At 41.1% G+C, this 19728-nt stretch overlaps 1 long non-coding RNA gene across 1 annotated transcript; it reads left to right on the top strand.

The window, feature by feature from the left end:
• Nucleotides 1–7762: 7762 nt before the first annotated feature.
• Nucleotides 7763–19242, top strand: LOC308430380. The gene is made up of 3 exons (XR_013975346.1): nucleotides 7763–7905; nucleotides 14488–14604; nucleotides 18737–19242. It is a non-coding gene; the product is annotated as an uncharacterized lncRNA (long non-coding RNA).
• Nucleotides 19243–19728: the final 486 nt, after the last annotated feature.

Below are 19728 nucleotides of genomic sequence, written 5' to 3'. Positions count from 1 at the left end.
TATGTGTTCCTTTTTGAAAGGAGATTACACCATATAGTTCAGGCTACCTAAACTTTCTTTGTAGCCCAGTGTAGCCTCAAACCTGCAACCCGCTCCCTCCAACTCCCAACTGATAGGATGTAACCTCCATTTCTTCCTGTGGTTTTCATGACTGAGACAGCTTTACCAGTGTTGGACAATGACCTTCAACTCGGTTTTATTTAATGGTTTTCTCATGACTAGGCTGAACTGTGCTTTGGGGTAAAGACCACCCAGCAGGGAGAGGAAGAGGAGGAAACTACCATGAACCAGAACTGCACGGCCAAAAGAAAAGGCACGCAGCTTATTCACCAGCTATAAAGCTCCTTGGGACTTACTGTTTCTCAAACCTCCAGTCCCACCTTATGCTCACCTCTGCCCAGTCACAGGCTCTAGCCTTTTATTGACCAGTTAAATTGGGGAGAAGGTTCATACGGCATCATTTGAGTAGGTGAGCATCTGCTCATCTGGGGCAACCATGTCGTGAAGAATCCATTTTAGCTATAGGATACGAGCAGCATCAGATGGACCCAATACATTTATTATTATGAGACGAGGCACAGTGGTGTATGCACCTTTAACCAGCATTTGAGAGGCAGAGGAAGGCAGATCTCTGTGAGTTCCAGAGCTACCTGAGATCCTGTGTTAACCTAAAAAAAAAAAAAAAAAAAAGAAAAAGAAAGAGAGAGGAGGAAAGAAAGAAAAGACTAAGTAATGTTTATAGTTATTTATAATATTTAAAATATATCTTTCTATAACTTTGCTTATTTAAAAGGAGAGAACCATTACTATGTCCAAATAGCACATAGGCCAACATTTACTGAACACTTGAATCAGTCCCTTATGAGTGCAAAGCACTTGAGTTTACTCCTTGTTGTCTTTAAAATATTTAGGTTTTAAAATATTCAGAATGATCCAGCGAATTAACTTTATGATCCAATAATAATTCAGAACTCAGTTTCAAACAGCAGAAAATACTAATAATGATTTCAGCTAAATGAGTCTCATGCTTAATATGACTGTAACAGCAAAAGGTTTGCAGAGCTTAGTCGTAATTAAAGGCTGACTGAGCGAACACAGCAGCCATCTATATGGTTTCATTGAACCCTCTCATTACCTCTTTAACATAGACATTGTTATGCTATATTTTGCAACTCAACAAAGGTATACAGCAAATAAAGAGTCAAATCAGTATTCAACTAAATCTTTCAATTCTAAAGTTCATGCTCTTAACTATGACATGACAACATCTTAGTGTAATTACAGTTAATTAGGGGGGGAACATGAATAAGAGTTAGATAGGAGGTGCTACTTAAGAAGGAATGAAGAGGAAGTTAGTGAGGTGCAAAACTGATCTTGGGGGTGTTACTTAGCTAATGACTGTGCTTACCTAGTAGGCAGGAAGCCCTGGGTCAGAACAACTGTAGTACGGTAGTCCAAGCCTGTTACCCAGCATTGGTGAGTCAGATACGAGAGGATCCCTGGGACTGTGGGCTAGCCAACCTAGCCTAATCAGAGAGCACAGGGCTCAGCGAGAGACCGTCTCAAAAAATAAGGAGAGCAGTATCTTACTAACATCATGTAGTGTTGACCTCTGACCTACACACACACACACACACACACACACACACACACACACACACACACTGGGGGGGGTGGGGAGGGAGAGAATGGTGTGAGTCTGTAATAAGGACTCTAAAAACAGAAACCAAGCCAAGCCTTGGGAGTGGAAATTGAATTTGTTCTACAACTCAGCCCCCAAGATCCTCGGTCTTGGAGAGTACATCTCAGTCTACATACTTTATAGAGTACACAGCAGACTCTTCTGGAAAAACTGCATCTCTCCTTTTCAGCTTTTATTTTTATATAAAAAAAAAATTCTACCAACAAGAGAAGCAGTGGATTCTCTGAGTATTTTGCAAACACTTGAAATGTCCATCCCTAGCCATTTTTCACTCAGCCAGACAGGACTGACTAACTTGTGATGTTGCCATCTCTCATGTCTCTGGATAATCAGTGCACGTGTTCTGGAGGCTTGGTCCCCTTCCTTCCTTGGTGCCTTCCTCGGGACTACTTCCCATGGTGCCTGATGTTCCCCCTACTCACCATTGCTATCCCTGCAGTGCCCCATTGGGAATCTTGATACATCGATATTTTATGTAGTTCATTCATTGTGAACTGAGCTATTTCCGTGACGGCCTCTTACTTTCTCTGTGTTCTGGTATTTTTCATATTTATTTACTCTTTTTTTTTTCTCTTTCTTATTGCATGTCTAGGCTGATTTTGAACTCCCAACCCTTCTTTCTCCACCAGGGAACCCAGTTCTGCCCGCCACACCCAGATATTCTTTCATTCTTACCAGGCTTACTGTCTGGTTGTTTTATTCTTTAGGCTGCTAGTTAATGTTTCTTTTTTCTACCTTAAAACAGTGCTTTGCATTCTCTTCTAACAATTTCTTCAATTTCTTTATTTAGCTTTTCTTTTTGTTATATTACTAATTTTTATAAGTGCTGTAATTTTTATCTTTCATTTGTTATTATTGTGTTTGTGTGGTGTAGTGTGGTATGTGTGCATATGTATGTGTATGGTATGTGTGATAAGGGTATGTACATGTGTATGTATATGGTGTGTGTTTGTGTACTGTGGTTTGCTATGTGTTTAATGTGTGTGTTTATGGTATGTGATATGTGTGTATGTATATGTGTGCAAGTGATGTATATATGGGTGTGGTATGTGATATGTGTATATGTATGTGTACAAGTTATGTGTGTGTGTGTATGTATGTGTGTATGGTATGTGTAATGAGACTATCCTTGTGTCATGGTGAGTGTGTGGTAATCAGAGACAACTATAAGGAGTTGATTCTCCTTACATCATGTAAGGTCAGGATATCAAACACAGACTTGGCTGCAAGCACCTTCATCTACTGAGCCATCTTGCTGGCCCTACTTTCAAAGGTTACCTGCAAAACAAAACAAAAAGAAAAAGTAGGTTCAATTTTACCAAATATTTCTTGTTTTGGACATTAATCATCTTTGATAATGTCTATAAAGGTAACTACAAATGTTCCAGACTTTAAATTTGTGTAAAGTATTTAAGATAGCAAGTAAAATGACTTAGAAACTCAGGCAAATTTATTTGCACCCACCCCTAACTCCTATATAAAAAGAATTTAAAGCCAAAAATAAAAACATAAAAATAACTTAAGAAAGTTTTACCGACTAATGCCTTCACGAATTAATAAGAGGATAGGAAATTGGTTTTCTTAAACATTTCTAAAGGTTGTATTTTGTGATGCTATGAAAGGTGCATCAAAGAAAATTATTCTAAAATTACAAAGCATGGCATAAGTCCAGCTCTGGTTGATTATAAAAAGAGAAATTGGGTAGAGTCCATCTAATCTGCATGTGAATCTGTTGAAAATGTTTTGCTTTAAGTTCACACCCAGTGACATTATGAGGAGGGGTTGCTCACACAGGGACATGCAGCTGGGCAGAGACAGAGTGAAGATGGCTGCTCCGCTTGAGTTGCTCGGGCATTCTTCTGTCTTGATTTTTTTTTTTTTTTTTTTTTTTATTATTTTATTTTTAGATTTAGTGAAACAACTCACCTGCTTTAACTAGTGTGCTTGTTTTTGCTTGCTTGCTTTTCCTTTGTGAGTACTCTCCGAAAAAAGGATGAGTTTGGAAGTAGCCCTGATGCACACCTGTGATTTCAACACTTGGGAGGTGGAGGCAGGATGGTCTGGTTCAAGCTGACCTGTCTTAAATGAGACCTTGTCACAACAAACAGACAAATGCAGCCAGCGTGACAGTCTACTGCCATGAACCCCTGGGAGTGGGACACATATGGGAAACATTGAATGGAGTTAAGCACTTATCCATAGTAGAATTACTTCAGCAAGTGTAGTTTAGCCTGTAACTCCAGCACACTGGGGGCTGAGGCAGGAGAATTGGGAGTTCATGACTAGCCTGAGCTATTTAGTGATAGCTAGTCTCAAAAAAAAAAAAAATAAATAAAATAAAATAAAATCATACCATTTGTAAGATACTCTTTTTAAAACTTATACTCTTATTTTTTAATGAGGATTAGCTTAATTTTTTTAATATAATCCAGAAAAGCAGCTTCTGTAGGAGAATGGGGAGAGAACTCAGTGATGACCGCATATAAGCAGCTTCTGTAGGAGAATGGGGAGAGAACTCAGTGATGACCGCATATAAGCAGGACTGTTATTCCACCCCAATTGGTTTTCTGAAAGTCACATGACATTACATCTTTCTTTTCTGTTCTTGCTTTATAAACAGATTTCATGGAGGTTGTGAAATTGAAACATTTTTTTTTCTCTTCTAGTAATTATTTTCTTAGGGAAAAGTGTGCCCTTGGTAATGGCGTCTCTGGAGAACAAGTATGAATTTTGGCTTCTTGATCCTTTATGCAAAGGCACTGGTTGAAGCAAAGCTCCAGGTTTGGTGCTCAGCCCTTAAATGACGGCAAACCCCACAAAACACCAATGACTACAAAGGTACCTGTTTTCTGGTAAAAAATACTGTGAAGGTTATTGTTTTGTTTCTGTTTTCATTAATGCAAAAATATCCATATGAGGAACAGAGCCCTGGGAGCTGGGTGAGTATTCTTCATTCCAAATGGGCTCTGGTTCCAAAGCCTTAGGATTCCGTAATACTCCTGCTTTGGCCTCTCAGCTAACAGGTTATGTTGAATACCACTATGCCTGGCTTCTAAGTATGTGTCTTTAAGTGATAATATTTAATAGTGAAAAGTCACAAAAATGTTGAAGTTCAGCTGTCTGTACAAGAATTCCATACTTGTATTGTATGATAGTCATGTGTGAGATATAGAGAGTGTCTGATTTTTTTAGCTTGTACATGACTAGTGATTAAACATGGGATTCATCATATAGTAACGAAGGCCTCCAACAGAAACAGACTGTGCTCTACTATATTCTGGAGCAAGGCACACTCACATAGCCCGAAAGGAGGCCCTGCAGTCTTTCCAAGAAGAAGCAACCTTCATATTTATTTATTTACTTATTTATTTATTATTTTACTTAAAAAGGAAGGCAGTGAAAAAAGGTCAAATATTCAATTAACTTTGGAAATCCCAAAACACAGCGAGGAAAACAAGGAACGTGGACTCTTGTTATCAACCACTAATTGTAGAATTCTGAAGTGATAAATACCACCAGCAAGTGTCATTGCTTTGCTTGGTTTGGCTTGGCAAAGCCCACTGACTCTGAACTTTCAAACACTTTCGTATGGGAGATGGATCAGTGGATAAAGGCGCTTGCTGCCAAGCCTCCAAATGCACATGCCCACCATGGCATATGGGCCTACACACACACACATGCACTCTGTAATTACTATGATAAGAAACCACTTTTTCAATTCATTTTGGACATTACTATATTACTGTATGTGTGAGCATTGGTATATTGTATCAACTTGGTAGAGCTACAGATGGATAGGAAAACATTGGGTCCATGCTATCACCAGCAAGTATATGCATACTGCCCAATCTAGAAACTTATCAACCAAGCTCTCCTAAGAACCTGAAAACTATAAAATAAACAGGGTGAAAATGTAAGAACAGGCCAGCAGAGTCTTTGTTGAGAAACAGAAGACAGTAGACTTCTGGGAGGCATAACTGCTCATGAGGATTAGCAACTCTGTCCTCCAGTAAAGCACTTATAAATTATAAATCTTACAAATCACAGGGACCATGTATTAGTTACATATCTATCTGCCTTAAGTGCAGAGGAAACCTGAGGTCTGCTCTATGACATGGACCAAGTTTTTAATTTAATTCACTGGCCTTCAGCAGATGTAATGGGTTTCTATAAATAGAACAAACTGGAGAGTAAGTCAAATATATTTTTTTTTCCAGACACTTTAGGCCAGCACTAGCTCTTTTCTTTCATTGTAGAGATGTCAAGATGGTCGGCATTCCTTGGGTACTTAGTGGATTTTGTACCTTAAAGCTTTCAATAATGTTTGCTTCATTTTGTGGACCTTTTACGTCAGCAATAAATGGAGTCCCTTCAATTTAACTTCTGATTGCCATGAAATGTTCTTGTCCTCTGGAAAGGTCTGGGAGCAATTTCAAAGCCACAGATAAGTAAGCATGACTGTTTTCAAGCCTTTGAGAGTCTAAACCAGGAGTCAGAGTATATTTTTCAAGGTGATCTAGCGCATACATATAACAGTAGGTGAAACTGCCCAACACACATAGCTCTTGGCTTGTAAATACTTTCCTAATATTTATTCCGTTTTGTTTCATTGTATCTTTTCTAATAAAACAAACAAACATCTGAGATCTGCTAACAAAACAGTTGGTGGCATACAGGGGTCAAGGCCTGCCATTTGAAAAGCATTGGCATTACAACATTACTAATAACAGTCTTTGCTGATCTATGATAATGAGCCCAGTAAACTTTTACTTTTTAGTTCATGAACATTACAGACAATACAAAACCAAACCAGCAAAAACAAAGAACACTCAAGGGACTGGAAAGGCAGCTCAGTTGGCAGACTGATACACAGTTAGAGCTTATTCAGAAACTTTAGTGTGGGTTTTAAGCACCAGGGTTAAGGGACAGAAAGCCATTTACAGAGAAAGCACCCAAGGGCTGGGTTTGGTCTTGGCAAGGGAGAGTCGCATGTATTACGTTTTACTTATCTATTTGGTATAGGGGAATGAACCCAGGTCTCATGTCTACTAAGCATTCAGTGTTAACTCTGTGCCACAGTGCAAGACATTGTATAACAGTATCTTATCTGAATGTTAGTAAGAAAACTCTGAGCATAGCTAAGTCTTTAAACACAACAATTTGCTTATTTATATATTACTATTGGGGGGAGGAGACTGGCTGGCCGTCTTCATCCACCTCCATGTGAGACACAGGGATAAAATTTAGGTTGCCAACCTTGCACCTACCAACCATTTAAAAGCAAGCAAGCAAACAAACAAACAACACATTTAACTGAGAGACTTGAACCCTGTTTACACTTTTGTAAGAAAATTATTTACAGAACCTCTGAAAATTTGCTTTCTTTAGCATGGTGAAATTGAATTCAACCCTGTAGGAAATATTGTTCAACAAATTTCCTTAGACACAAATAGACGATGTTATCTTCAGCTGCCCTTGTCTGACTCATTACCTGGCATTTGTGTTTGCTGGCTGTGTGCACAGGTGTACATTCCTCCAAGCCTAGCAGGCCAGGCTACGGAAGCCTTTACAATTAGCAGCTTGGGCAGACCTAGGACACCACAGGACACAGGTAGAAACACTAAGGAATATAAACCTGGGATTAATTCAAACATTGCTGATTACAGAGGGGTCCCACCAAGTGGGTGCTTTTCACTAAAATTATTTCCCAAAGGGTTTTGATGAAATTTGGAAAACTGATCACTGAATTTTAATATGTGAAATCCACACCTAAAAAGAACGGCTCATGACTCCACAGACATCTAAAAATACACGCTGATGCCTTTGGGCCTTGGTTCTCTTACAATTTTCTTCTGTTGCCAGGTGGAGAGTTGTGGCTAAGGCTCGCTGTGGTGCTAGAGAAGCTTGGAGTGCTCCACAGTGACCCTGAACCTTATGTAAAACTTATCGTATTTCTGCTTCCTTTCTGCTGAATGACAATGTCTATTTATAGACCACCTAAGAAGCCAAGCGAGGTAGGGTTTTCTTTCAGCTAATAAAATATGTAATGGAAGTCTTCCCTTGTAATGAAGCTCAACCGTGGCTTCCTTTGGTAAAGAGTGTGGCTTAAAAGAGCTGCTTATGAACCCAACCTTGGGTCTTATCATATGCCTGGGGAATCGACACCCCCCAGATCTGAGTGCAGAGGAACCAAAGCTGGAGAGGTGTGTCCTGACATTCGGAGCAACTGGAACATGCAAGTGCGGGAGGGAGAGAACTGGGGAAAGGGTGAAGCAGAGGAGGATGGAGAAACTGCTCCCAGAGCCAGCTCACAACTACCCAGGACACAGGAACCAGGCTCATTGCTCAGAGTTGGGTTCTAAGGATTGTGAGTGCTGTCTGTGCACTAAATGCTGTGCTGGCTCAGAGGTGGTGTCTGCAACCACAGCTCTCCTGTAAGCAAGCAGATGTGCAGTACTAGTTAACACAATATTTTGTTGCCTTACCAATACACTGTTGTTGTTTTTAATTATGTAGAAATAGATACTGTCAGGCATCTGTGCATTCAGCACATGGGGAGGGGGCCTACTGCAGGAGAATTGTGAGTTTGAGGACATTTTGGCTCAACAGTGATAGATGCTATCTCAAAAAAAAGCAACTATAGGAACATCTGTTTTTGCACTGTTTTGCATAAAGCCTAAAAATTCAAAGGAGTATAAGGATTCATTAATAGTTTGAATGAATACATTTTTTTGCAGTCCACTGGTGAATATTATGTAGTTGTTCAAATGAGCTCTGTTCATTGCCTTTAAAATTTCTCAGAACAAATTATTAGCTCAGAGCACAAGCCATAGGAAACTGTGTTCTCAAGAGATTATTCCTATAAAAATCTAATGCTGCATAACTGCATGTGTGTGTGTGTGTTGTATGTGTGTGTGTGTTATATATGTGTGTGTGTGTGTGTGTGTGTGTGTAGACTTTGGAATTGTTAGAATATTCTATAAGAGAGTGTATTAATGATATATTTATGACATTAAAAAATCAGAAAATAGCAATTATTTTGAAGTTCATCTTAGCTCATTATGTGTTTAGTTTAACACAAAGATTAGCCTTAAATCACTGCTCTTAGTTCTAGATTTTTAACAAATGTGTTGTCTGTTTTGCAAACAGAAAGATAACTTATACTCACTGTCTAAAACACAGGAGCCATCCTATTTAGTTTCCAAAATAGAGTGAAAATAAATTTGCTAACTCTAGAAAAAAAAACAAAAACAAAAAACTGAGGTTCAAAGAGAAAGGTTCTGAAAATGTTTTGCCTTTGACTGGGTTTGGTTAAAGGCCCCGACATTCATGCGTGTACTCTGCATGTTCTGCCTGTTCACATGCATGTGGAGGGCAGAGGTTTCTTTTAAGAGCTTCCACCTTATTTTTCTGAGGCAGTTTTGGCCAGTCTCCTGGAGCTCCCAAAGGGGATCTTATGGTCTCCATTTCCAAAAGGCAGTAAGTCTCCTGATGTGTACTCTGTACATGGCTTTTACATGTGGTGGCTTGAATGAAAATGGCCCCATAGCTCATATATTTGAATTCTTGGTTCCCCGTTGGTGGAACTGTTTGGGAAGGATTGGGAGGTATGGTCTAGCTGGAGGATAAGTGTTACTGAGGGTGGGCTTTGAAGTTTCAGAAGCACATGCCATTCCAAGTTCTGCCCCCCCCCCGTGCTTGTGTGTTGATTGAAATAATAAAAATTGCACCATCCTATGGTACTTTTGGCTACTCTCTGGTCCCACCTCTTCCATGGCTAGTCCCATTTAGTGACAGCCCACCTTGAGGTTCTCTTGTATGGATTCTGCTCACATTCCCAGCCATCCACCCTCTGTGTTTAGCTGTCACAAATCCCTATAACCCAGTAAAATCAAATCTCTAGAGGCTTGTAATTTATCAGTCAGATTTATATCAGTAAATTCTCACCCCACATAATGTCCACACAATGAACTCAGAGCCAATTGATACTGATATAAACTGCCCACCTAGATAAGACAAATTGTCCTGTAATTGTCCATCCCTTATAAGATACTTATAGCTAGCTACCTGTGTCTATAAGCCACTCGAGATCTAGATGTCTTTCTCTTCCTCCATCTTCCCTCTTTTCTCCTACTCTTTGTCTTATCTCTCCTGCCTCTGAAAAGCTCTCAGCCCGCCCTCCTTTTCTACTGTCCAATCACAAGCTCTAACCTAGTCTTCCCCTGCCCCCACCTGCTTACAGACAGCAACCTACACGTGTGGGTCAGAGGTAAGCTTTCAGCTATGCTCAAGTACTACGCCTGCATGGACTCGCCTTCTGAAAAGAAAGTCCCAAGTAAATGATTAAATTCTTTCTTTTTGGTAATGGCGTCTCTTTATAAGCAGCAGAAAAGCAACTAAGAGAGGATGGAAAAGTCAAGTCCATGGTGTTTGTCAGTTTACCCAACTGAACCATCTCTTCAACTCCTGCTCTTAATATTTCAACAAAAAATTCATTATCTTTTGTGTTTGTTTGGTTTGAAACTGGGCAACATGTAGCCTAGGCTAACCTCAAACATGCTGTGTAGTCAACCTGGAACTTCTGATGACAGGTTTTTGTGGAATTGCAGGTGGAGGGCATCCAGGGCCTCACGTTGCTAGGCAAGCGTGCTAACATCTGAGTTATATTCCAACCTTGTTGTTACACTTCTTATTAATCAATTAATCAATGAGCCAGCGGGTTTTCTGTTATTCTTCCCCTTGAGGCTAGAGGAACACCAAGCTTCAGCTACAAAGCCAGGACCACTGACACCTCCTAAAACACCAAACCAAACCAAACCAACCAAACAACAACAAAAAACAATCAACAACCCCCTTTTCATAAATAAAAGCAGGACAGAAGGAAGAAATAAAACAGGGGACCACCCAGGGAGACTGCCTTTGTCTTATAGATATCTTAAAATTATGGTTAATTAATGTAAGCAATAAGGAAGTATATAATTAACATTTTATACCAAATACATACTCTCAAAATTGCCTGGGAAGGTGCAGGCAGGTCTCCATACAGATTCTGAGAAATGGGTTTCTGTTTCCAGCAGCCACAGAGGTGCCAAGAGCATTAAGAAAAAGATGGCTGAGTCAGGAGAGCTGTGGCTACAGAGACTTCCAGGGTGCTCTACACAGAGCACAGAAGACCATCTTTAAGAAGGACTCGCCCAGCTTTCAGCACCTGCTAAATCAGAGCCTAAAACCATCTTAAAATAGTACCAGCTGCTCAAGAACCTTCTGCTTCCTGCTCCCCCCTTTGCCTGGTGCCCAGGGAGGAGTGAGGAGAGCAGCTGAGAATGTGAGGAGTTAAATGAAGAAATAATTCCCCAGGAAGGATAGGCGTGTGGTCCCCCTGCCTTCAACCAATCCCGGAGAGCAGGAAGCAGGGGACTCCCATTTTACTTAAATTTGTATTTTATATTTTAGTTCCCTTGCTTAGTTGAATTTATTCAGGTCTCATGTGGCCTATGGTGGCCTTGGACTCGCTATGTAGCTGAGGATAGATGTAAACTCTTGATCCCTTTGCTCTCACTTTCCTGAGTGCTTTGATCTTAGTTACTGCACCACCACACCCAGTAATAAATCAGTTGTTTGTTTGTTTGTGGGAAGTACTGTTGGGGTGGGGTCTCTATGTAGCCCTAGCTATCCTGGAACTCACTAGTAGACCAGCTTGACCTTGGACTCACAGATACCTATCTGCCTGCCTCTGCCTCCCAAGTATTAGGATTAAAGGCAACACCATCACAACACATAGACATCTTATTTGTAATGACCACTGTGGTTGTTAGCATAACAACTTAGGCATTGAAGTCTTGCCTTGTAGACTATACTGATTTACGAAGATGACTCAGCTGTGATACCTAAGCACAACAATAAAGAGCCTGGATTATTCCAGGAAGAATGTATTCTGTATTGAATGCATTTTTCCTCAGGGAATACAAAATGGTGTGGGTGTATCACTGGGCTCCATTTCTTTTATGTATTTCTGGCTCCCCACTTGGTTTACCTCTATGGTCAGGCATGGAAGCATATTAAGCGACTCTGTTCTCTTGGACTGCTGTCTCCAAGGGAAAGATGCTTGCTTCTAAGCCTGACAACCTGAATGGGGTCCTAGGTCCCACACTGGAAGGCAAGAGCTGACTCCCACAGTTGTCCTCTAACCTTCACACACAGGCCTTGGTGGGCATGAACGCACAGACCTACACATGCGCACAACACACCAATCAGTGTAATAACTTTGTTTTCAATCTCCTCCCCCGACACTATACTGCCTTATCCTCTCTGCTGCCGTGTGTGTGTGTGTGTGTGTGTGTGTGTGTGTGTGTGTGTGTGTGTAGTGCTACAGATGGAACCTAGGGCCTAGAGCATGCTAGGCGAATGCTTTGACAACATATCATACCTTATTCCTTGCCTGTCCATTCAAACTCATAGAAGCCGTTGATTGTCTAGATGACAGACTGTCTGTTCCAGGACCCTGAATTCCTGGCCTTGGTGGTAGGCACAGGGTTCTGATAGAAACAATGGCTGAGAAACCATTTTCTTGAGAAAGAAGCTCAGAACCTAGGGACTGTAGGGTTGGGGCTCAGTGTGCCCTTGTGACACTGAGTACTGCCAAAGTCACTTACTGCAGATAACTTACCATGTTATCTGCTGCTATTTCTGTACTGTAGAATTCTAGGCCTGGGGCATTAGCGTAGGGCACATTCCTGCTTTTAAAAGACAGACTTATTGGGAAACATCCTATACCACATAGCTCTCTGCTTTACAGCTAATACTCCATGCATTTCAGTAGATTTTTATGACTGTGTGGTCAACACCACAGCACACTTTAGAACGTTTTAAAGCACCGGAAGACACCCGGTGTCCCTCAACACTCGTTTCCTGACCTCCTTCCAGCCCCTCCCTGTTATTTATTTTTCTGTCACTATGAACTGACCTATGTGCAGTATTTTAAATAAAAAAATCATGAAGTGTAGCCTTTTATCATGGCTTCTTGTGTTTGATACAGTGCTTTGAAAGTTGAGCTGGAGTGGAAAACTCATCCCTTCTTGCTGCTGAGAATGTTCTGTCTGAACTACTTTTTTTGGTTGCTTCTACATTTAGTGTTAGACCTAGGAAACTACTTAATTAAACAAATCATCTATTTTAAGCTTTTAAATTTATTCTTATTTTATGTGCATTGGTGTTTTGCCAGCACGTAGGTCTGTGTGAGGTGTTGGATCTCCAGGAACTGGAGTGACAGACAGGTGTGAGCTGCCATGTGGGTACTGGGAACTGAACCCCAGTTCTCTGGAAGAGCAGTCAGTGCTCTCCGCTGCTGTGCCATCTCTCCAGGTCCTACAAACTATTAACAAAACCAATCTGAAACAAAAGTTAATAAAATGATTAAAAAACAAAGGTCAGACACTCTCATGTTTTTACTCACAGTATAATGTAGAATTAAAATCTACGGCTATGGTATATTTTGTGTGAAGCTTTCTCTATGATGTGAGGGAGGGTTCTAAATTCTTAATTTTAACCTGTCATTATTTTCTTTTTGAGGCAGAGACGCAGACATTCTAGATTAACCTCAAATTCACTTTTTAGCAGAGGATGAACTTCTGACTTCCTGCCTCTACCACGGAGTCCTGGGTTTCCATGTTTGGTACAGGTCCTGTTGGGGATCAAACTCAGGCTTTGTACACGCTAGGCCAGAACTAGCCCATCGATTCTTTACCCTCTTACAGGCAGCTATATAGTAATCCCAAAATCATTTATAAACAGTCTATCTTTGACCCATTGAATAGTCTTGGCACTCTGTAAAGAAATCACCTGACTGTAGTTAGAGTCTATTTCTGTCATTTCTAGTTCACTAAACTATATGCCTCTCCTTGTTCCATTATACAGTCTTTATTACTATTACTTAACATATTTTTGAGTTTTATTTATTTTATGTGTGTAGATTGATGTCAAGGTGATACATGATTGGACAGTAGAGAGTGGGGTGGGGACAGAGTTTTGGTAAGGCAGAAGAGGAGGAGAAGAGGGAGCATTCAAGATGGAGGTGGCAGAGGAAGGTGGTTCGGATCAAGGTGAATTAGATTGGTTTTATCTTGTCTAGGAGGGCGGTTTATATGTTTATTAATTGGCAGTGAATTTATTGTTCGGATATATTGTGTATTGAGAATATGAATCTGTTTGATAAGTTATTGATTGTTGAGTCATGTTTTTACCAGGCTGTGTGTGAAACAGTGTGTGAAAACAATGGCTGAGTGGCAGCTGGAGTGTGCAGTTCCAGCTCTGTTGCCCATGGGAAGTGAGGAAGCACGGGCCTATGGAATGATGTGTGGGTACCAGGCTTGGTAACTAACTGCCTGGCTCTACACTGGAGTGGCTCCTGAGGAGTGAGACTGGAGTGAGACTGGTAACAACAGAACCTTAATTAATTTTTACCGCAACATATGTGTATGGGTGTTTTGCATGCATAGATATCCATGCACCACATGTTTGCACAGTGCCCCTGGAGGCCAGAAGAAGTGTTAGATCCCTTGGGCACTAGAGTTGCAGACCATAGTTAGCAGCCATGTGGATGCTGAGAACCCTGGTCCTCTGCAAGAGCAAGTGCTCTTAGTCACTGAGCCATCTCTCCAGCACCTATGTACAATAAATTTATTAAAATAATCCCACTGTATATTGAGAAAAATCTGTTAATGATTTTGTATCTTACATTTTTTGTTGTTGTTTTGTTTGTGTTTTGTTTTGTTTTTCTTTTGAGACAGAGTCTCATGTATTCCTGGACGGCCTGGCATGTGTTTTGTGAACCAGGCTGGCCTCAAAATCCCAGAAATCTACCTGCTTCTGCTGCCAAGCCTAGAGCAGATAAAGATGCATGCTAGGCAAGTATTCTACCCCTATATCTCCTACTCTGGCTAAATGCAATAACTGGTACTTTGTCTTTTTTTTTTTTTTTTTTTTTTTTTGCAGCTTTCTTAGAGTTTTCTCTGTATGGGATCAAAATGTCTTCAAATAAATAGATTTGCTTTTTCCTGTTGAGTCTGGGCATCTCTCACCACCTCCTTACCTAATTGCCTGGCTGGAACCTCTTGTATATTCTTTATTTTTCATTTATTTTATTTTTATTTTGTTATTTAATTTTTTTTAACACACTAGATTTATTTCCCTCCTGGTCCACCCTCTGACTGTTCCCCATCCCATACCTCTTCCCAGGTACCTGTCTCCCCGAGGATATCTTCACCCTCAACCCCCCTCACCAGACCTCTAAACTCCCCGGGGCCTCGAGTCTCTTGAGGGTTAGGTGCATCTTCTCTGACTGAACCCAGACCCGGCAGTCCTCTGCTGTATGTGTTATGGGACTCATATTAGCTGGTGTGTATGCTACCTGGTTGGTGATCTAGTGTCTGAGAGATCTTGGGGGTCCAAATTCATTGAGATTCCTAGTCTTCTTACAGGGTTGCCCTCTTCCCCAGCTTTGTCCAGCTTTTCTCTAATTCAACCACAGGGGTCAGCAACTTCTAACTGGAAATATCTGCATCTGACTCGCTTAGCTGCTTGTTGGGTCTTTCAGAGGGCAATTATGTTAGGTCCTTTTTTAGTGAGCACTCTGTAGCTTCAGTAATGGTATCAGGCCTTGGGGCCTCCCCTTGAGTTGGGTCCCACTTTGGGCCTGCCACTGGACCTTCTTTCCTCAGGCTTCCCTCTACTTCCATCCCTGCAGCTCTTTCAGACAGAAACAATTATGGGTCAGAGTTTTTGACTGTGGGATGGCAACCCCAGCCGTCACTTGATGCCCTGTCTTTCTGCTGGAGGTGGGCTCTACAAGTTCCCTCTCTCTACTGTAGGGCATTTCATCTAAGGTCCCACCATTTCAGTCCTGAGAGTCTCTCTGGTACTTTCTGGAGGGACCCCTCAACCTCCTACCTCTAGAGGTTGTCAGTTTCCATTCTTTCTGCTGGCCCTCAGGGATTCAGTCCTTTTCCCCACCCAATACCAGATCATGTTCTCCTCTTTCCAAACCCCCTGTTCCCTTTCTCACCTATGTTCCTCTCTTCCCCCCACTTGGGTCCTTCAACTTGTTGACCTTTCTTAGTTCTGTGGACTATATCTGGGGTATTCTGTACTTTTTTTTTAATGGCTGATATCCATACTATGCATGTCCTTTTGGGTCCAAGTTACCTAACTGACGATGATATTTTCTAGTTCCTCCATTTGCCTGCAAAACTCAGGATGTCCTCATTCTTAATAGCTGAGTAGTATTCCATTGTGTAAATAAACCACATTTTATATATCCATTCTTTTGTCGTGGGACATCTGGGTTGTTTCCAGCTTCTGGCTATCACAAATAAGGCTGCTATGAACAGGGTGAAACACTAGCCCCTGTGGCCTGGTGGGGCATCTTTTGGGTATATTCCTAAGAGTGGTATTGCTGGGTCTTTAGGTAGATCTATTTCCAATTTTCTGTAGAACCTCCAAATTGATTTCCAGAGTGATTGTATTGGTTTGCAATCCCACCAGCAATGGAGGAGTGTTCCTCTTTCTCCACATCCTTGCCAACATGTGTTGTCACCTGAGGTTTTGATCTTAGCCATTCTGATTGGTATGAGGTGAAATCTCAGGGTTGTATTGATTTGCATTTCTCTGATTACTAAGGACTTTGAACATTTCTTTAGGTGCTTCTCAGCCATTTGAGATTCCTCTGCTGTAAATTCTTGGTTTAGTTCTATACCCCATTTTTTTATTATGTTGTTTGATTTTTGAGGGTTAACTTCTTGAGTTCTTTATATATTTTGGATATTGGCTCTCTATCAGATATGGGGTTAGTAAAGACTTTTTTTCTCAGTCTGTAGGTTGCTGATTTGTCTTATTGACTATGTCCTTTGTTTTATAAAAGCTTCCTAGTTTCATGAGGTCTCATTTATCAATTTTTGATCTTAGATTGGTATTGGATTGGTAGATAGATAGTTTGAATTTAGTTTTGTCATGGAATATTTTGTTTTCTCCATCTATGTTGATTGAGAATTTTGTTGGGTATAGTAGCCTTGGCTGGCATTTGTGTTCTCTTAGAGTCTGCTTGACCTCTGACTTTAGTGTCTCTGTTTAGAAATCTGGTATAATTCTAATAAGTCTACCTTTGTATGTTACTTTGCCCTTTTCCCTTTCAGCTTTTAATATTCTTTCCTTGTTCAGTGCATTTAGTGTTTTGATTATTATGTGATGAGAGGATTTTCTTTTCTGGTCCCATTTGTTTGGTGTTCTATAGGCTTCTTGTACCTCTATGTCCATCTCTTTCTTTAGGTTGGTAAATTTTTCTTTTATGATTTTGTTGAAGATGTTTTCAGGTCCTTTGAGCTGAAAATCTTTTTTTTCCTCTATTCGAATTTATTCTTAGATTTGGTCTGTTCATTGTGTCTTGAATTTCCTGGATGTTTTGGGTTAGGAGTTTTTTTTTTGGGGGGGGGGTTAGGAGTTTTTTATGTTTTGAATTTTCTTTGACAGTTGTGTCAGTCTCTTGTAAGTTATCTTCTAGAGCTAAGATTCTCTCTCTTTATCTCTTGTTTTCTGTCCATTTGTGTGTGTGCATGTGCGTGTGCATGTGTGAGTGTGTGTGTGTGTGTGTTTTATCATTTCTACTTCCACCTTTATACCTTGGACCATTTTATTCAATTCCTTCACCTATTTGATTGATTTTCCTACATTTCTTTAAGGGATTTATTCATTTCTACTTTAAGGGCTTCTACCTGTTTACCTGTGTTTTCCTTTATTTCTTTCAGTGAATTATTTATATTCTCCTTAAAGGACTCTATTATCTTCATGAGATAGAATTTTAGGTCAGCTTCCTGATTTTCAGGTGTGTTGGTGTATTCAGGACTTGCTGTGGTGGGAAAACTGGGTTCTGTTGATGCTCACATATATTGGCTTCTGTTGCTTACGGTCTTGTGGTTGATTCTCACCATGCGGTTATTCATGGCGTTTGCTGGTCTGTCTGGAGTCTGCCTCTTAGGTCTCTGGGTTACTTCAGTTCTCCCCGTAGGTCTCCCCTGGCTGTAGCAGACCTCCTGTGGGACCCTTAACTGTGGGGATCTTCAGAGGGGCGGAGAAGCTGCTGATCTGTTGCCCTGGCTGCAGTAGATCTCCTGGGAGGCCTCAGACGGTTGGGTCGTCAGAGGAGCAGTCAACCTGTTGTCTTATGTGAAGCTGTTCTGGGGGTGGGGAGGAAGAGTGTTACAGACGGTGGTTTCTGCTTCCCTGTGTGCAGCAGAACTCCAGTCAGGCTTTCAGTCTGTTGGGTCTGTTGCCCTGCATGTTGCAGAGCTCCTGGAAGGTCTTCAGACTGTATACAGAGAAACTCCTGGGGTGCCTTCAGGGGAGCAGACAAGCTGGCAATCATTTGCTCAGTTACCCTGTGTGCAGCAGATCTCCTGGGATGCCTCAGGATGTGGTGTCTTCGGTGGAGCAGACTAGCTATCAGTCTGTCCTAGCAGATGGGACCGGCCAGAGGACTTGTATAGTCTTAATAGGAGGAAAGTAGAGTTAGTTTTTTGTTGTTGATCTTAAGAAGAGTCCTGCTGAGCTGTGGAGCTGCTATAGCTGCTCTCCACCTAGTTCAAAACTCCGCTTCTGCGGCCATTCTTGTAACTGATGGCCCTGGGTTTGCATCCTGGAGGGCACAAATTGAAATAAGCACAGCTGAGACTGAAGGTACAGCAGGCAGGGCAATGCTCTACACAGAAGCCTGAGATCTGAATATTCGTATGGGTCCCGCCCACTCATGAGCATGCTGAGCTAAGGAACACACCCCTGAACACATTGAGCTGCAGGTCATGCGTAAGCTTAAATATTTTTCAAAACCTACTTTACTTAGAGTTCTTAAATGCTTCAACCTCCCTTCTAACCCACCGGCAAGGGAGGTAAGGAGAAAAGAAGGTTAATAGGAAAAGGGTGTTGTGGATCTGTTTAGAAGTAGTTTCCAGGGACGGTTTCTTTTCTTTCTTTTCTTTTTCTTTTTTGTAGTCTGCAGCATAGCCCAGCAGAAACATCAAGGCTCTGCCTAATCAGCACAAGTCAGCAGAAGTGGCCAGAATCTGCCGGAACACCATAAGAAGGTCTTTGGTGTGGATCTCTCTATGAAGTGAAGACATGGAACACCAGGGAAGACCCGTGAACATTGCAAGAGCCCCCTCTCTGTGTTTGTGGGGTTCTATCTGCATTCGTTCTAAGCATCACGTGCCATCTCTAGTGTCTGGTTTTAGCAAAACTTCACATGTCCTCTCACAAGACAGAAAACACCATGCGATACAGCCGTTGCAACCAGAACTTTCTTCAGTCAGGAAACACATTTAGAATACTGTTCTAAATTAGAATACTGATACTAGAAACCCCTCTGAGCATGCCCAACTTTACAATAAGTTTAAGCTGAAAATGACAAGTACTGTGAATGAAGTTGTATTAACTCTAGTGTATCCCTGAAGGTGCTGGTCTCACTTGATCGTTTGTTAGATGGTTTTTACAGTGAAGGGGCAGTTGGCTTACTAGCTCTTTCTTTCTTTCCTTCTCTTCCTTCTTTCTTTCTTTCCTTCCTTTCTTCCTTCCTTCCTTCCTTCCTTTATTTCTTCCTTTCTTTCTTTCTTTATTCCTCCCTCCCTCTGGTCCTTCATCTCTTTCTTGCTTGTTTATCTTTTGAGGCCTGTTATTAGCCATGTAGCCCAGGCTGACCTCAAACTCACAGCAATCCTCCTGCCTCAGTCTCCTGAGGGCTGAGATAGAAAGGCCTTATCAAGTGTTTTTTTTTCCCCTGAATCTCTTTAAATATTCATAGAAGTGTTATCCTGTATTCTGCATATTTATATTACTTTTAAAAAGCCACAGCAATTTATATTCCTGAGACAAATGGTAAAATTTCTTATTTAATCTTATTTTATATACATATATATTCTTTCCATTTTTTGAGATAGCATCTCTCCATTGTGGTTCAGGCTGGCCTGGAGCTCAGATTGGACTCAAAC

This window comes from Micromys minutus (genome assembly GCF_963924665.1).
Source record: "Micromys minutus genome assembly, chromosome: 15".
In the NCBI taxonomy this organism is placed as follows: Eukaryota; Metazoa; Chordata; class Mammalia; order Rodentia; family Muridae; genus Micromys; species Micromys minutus.
This window is presented reverse-complemented; position numbering and strand designations above follow the sequence as displayed.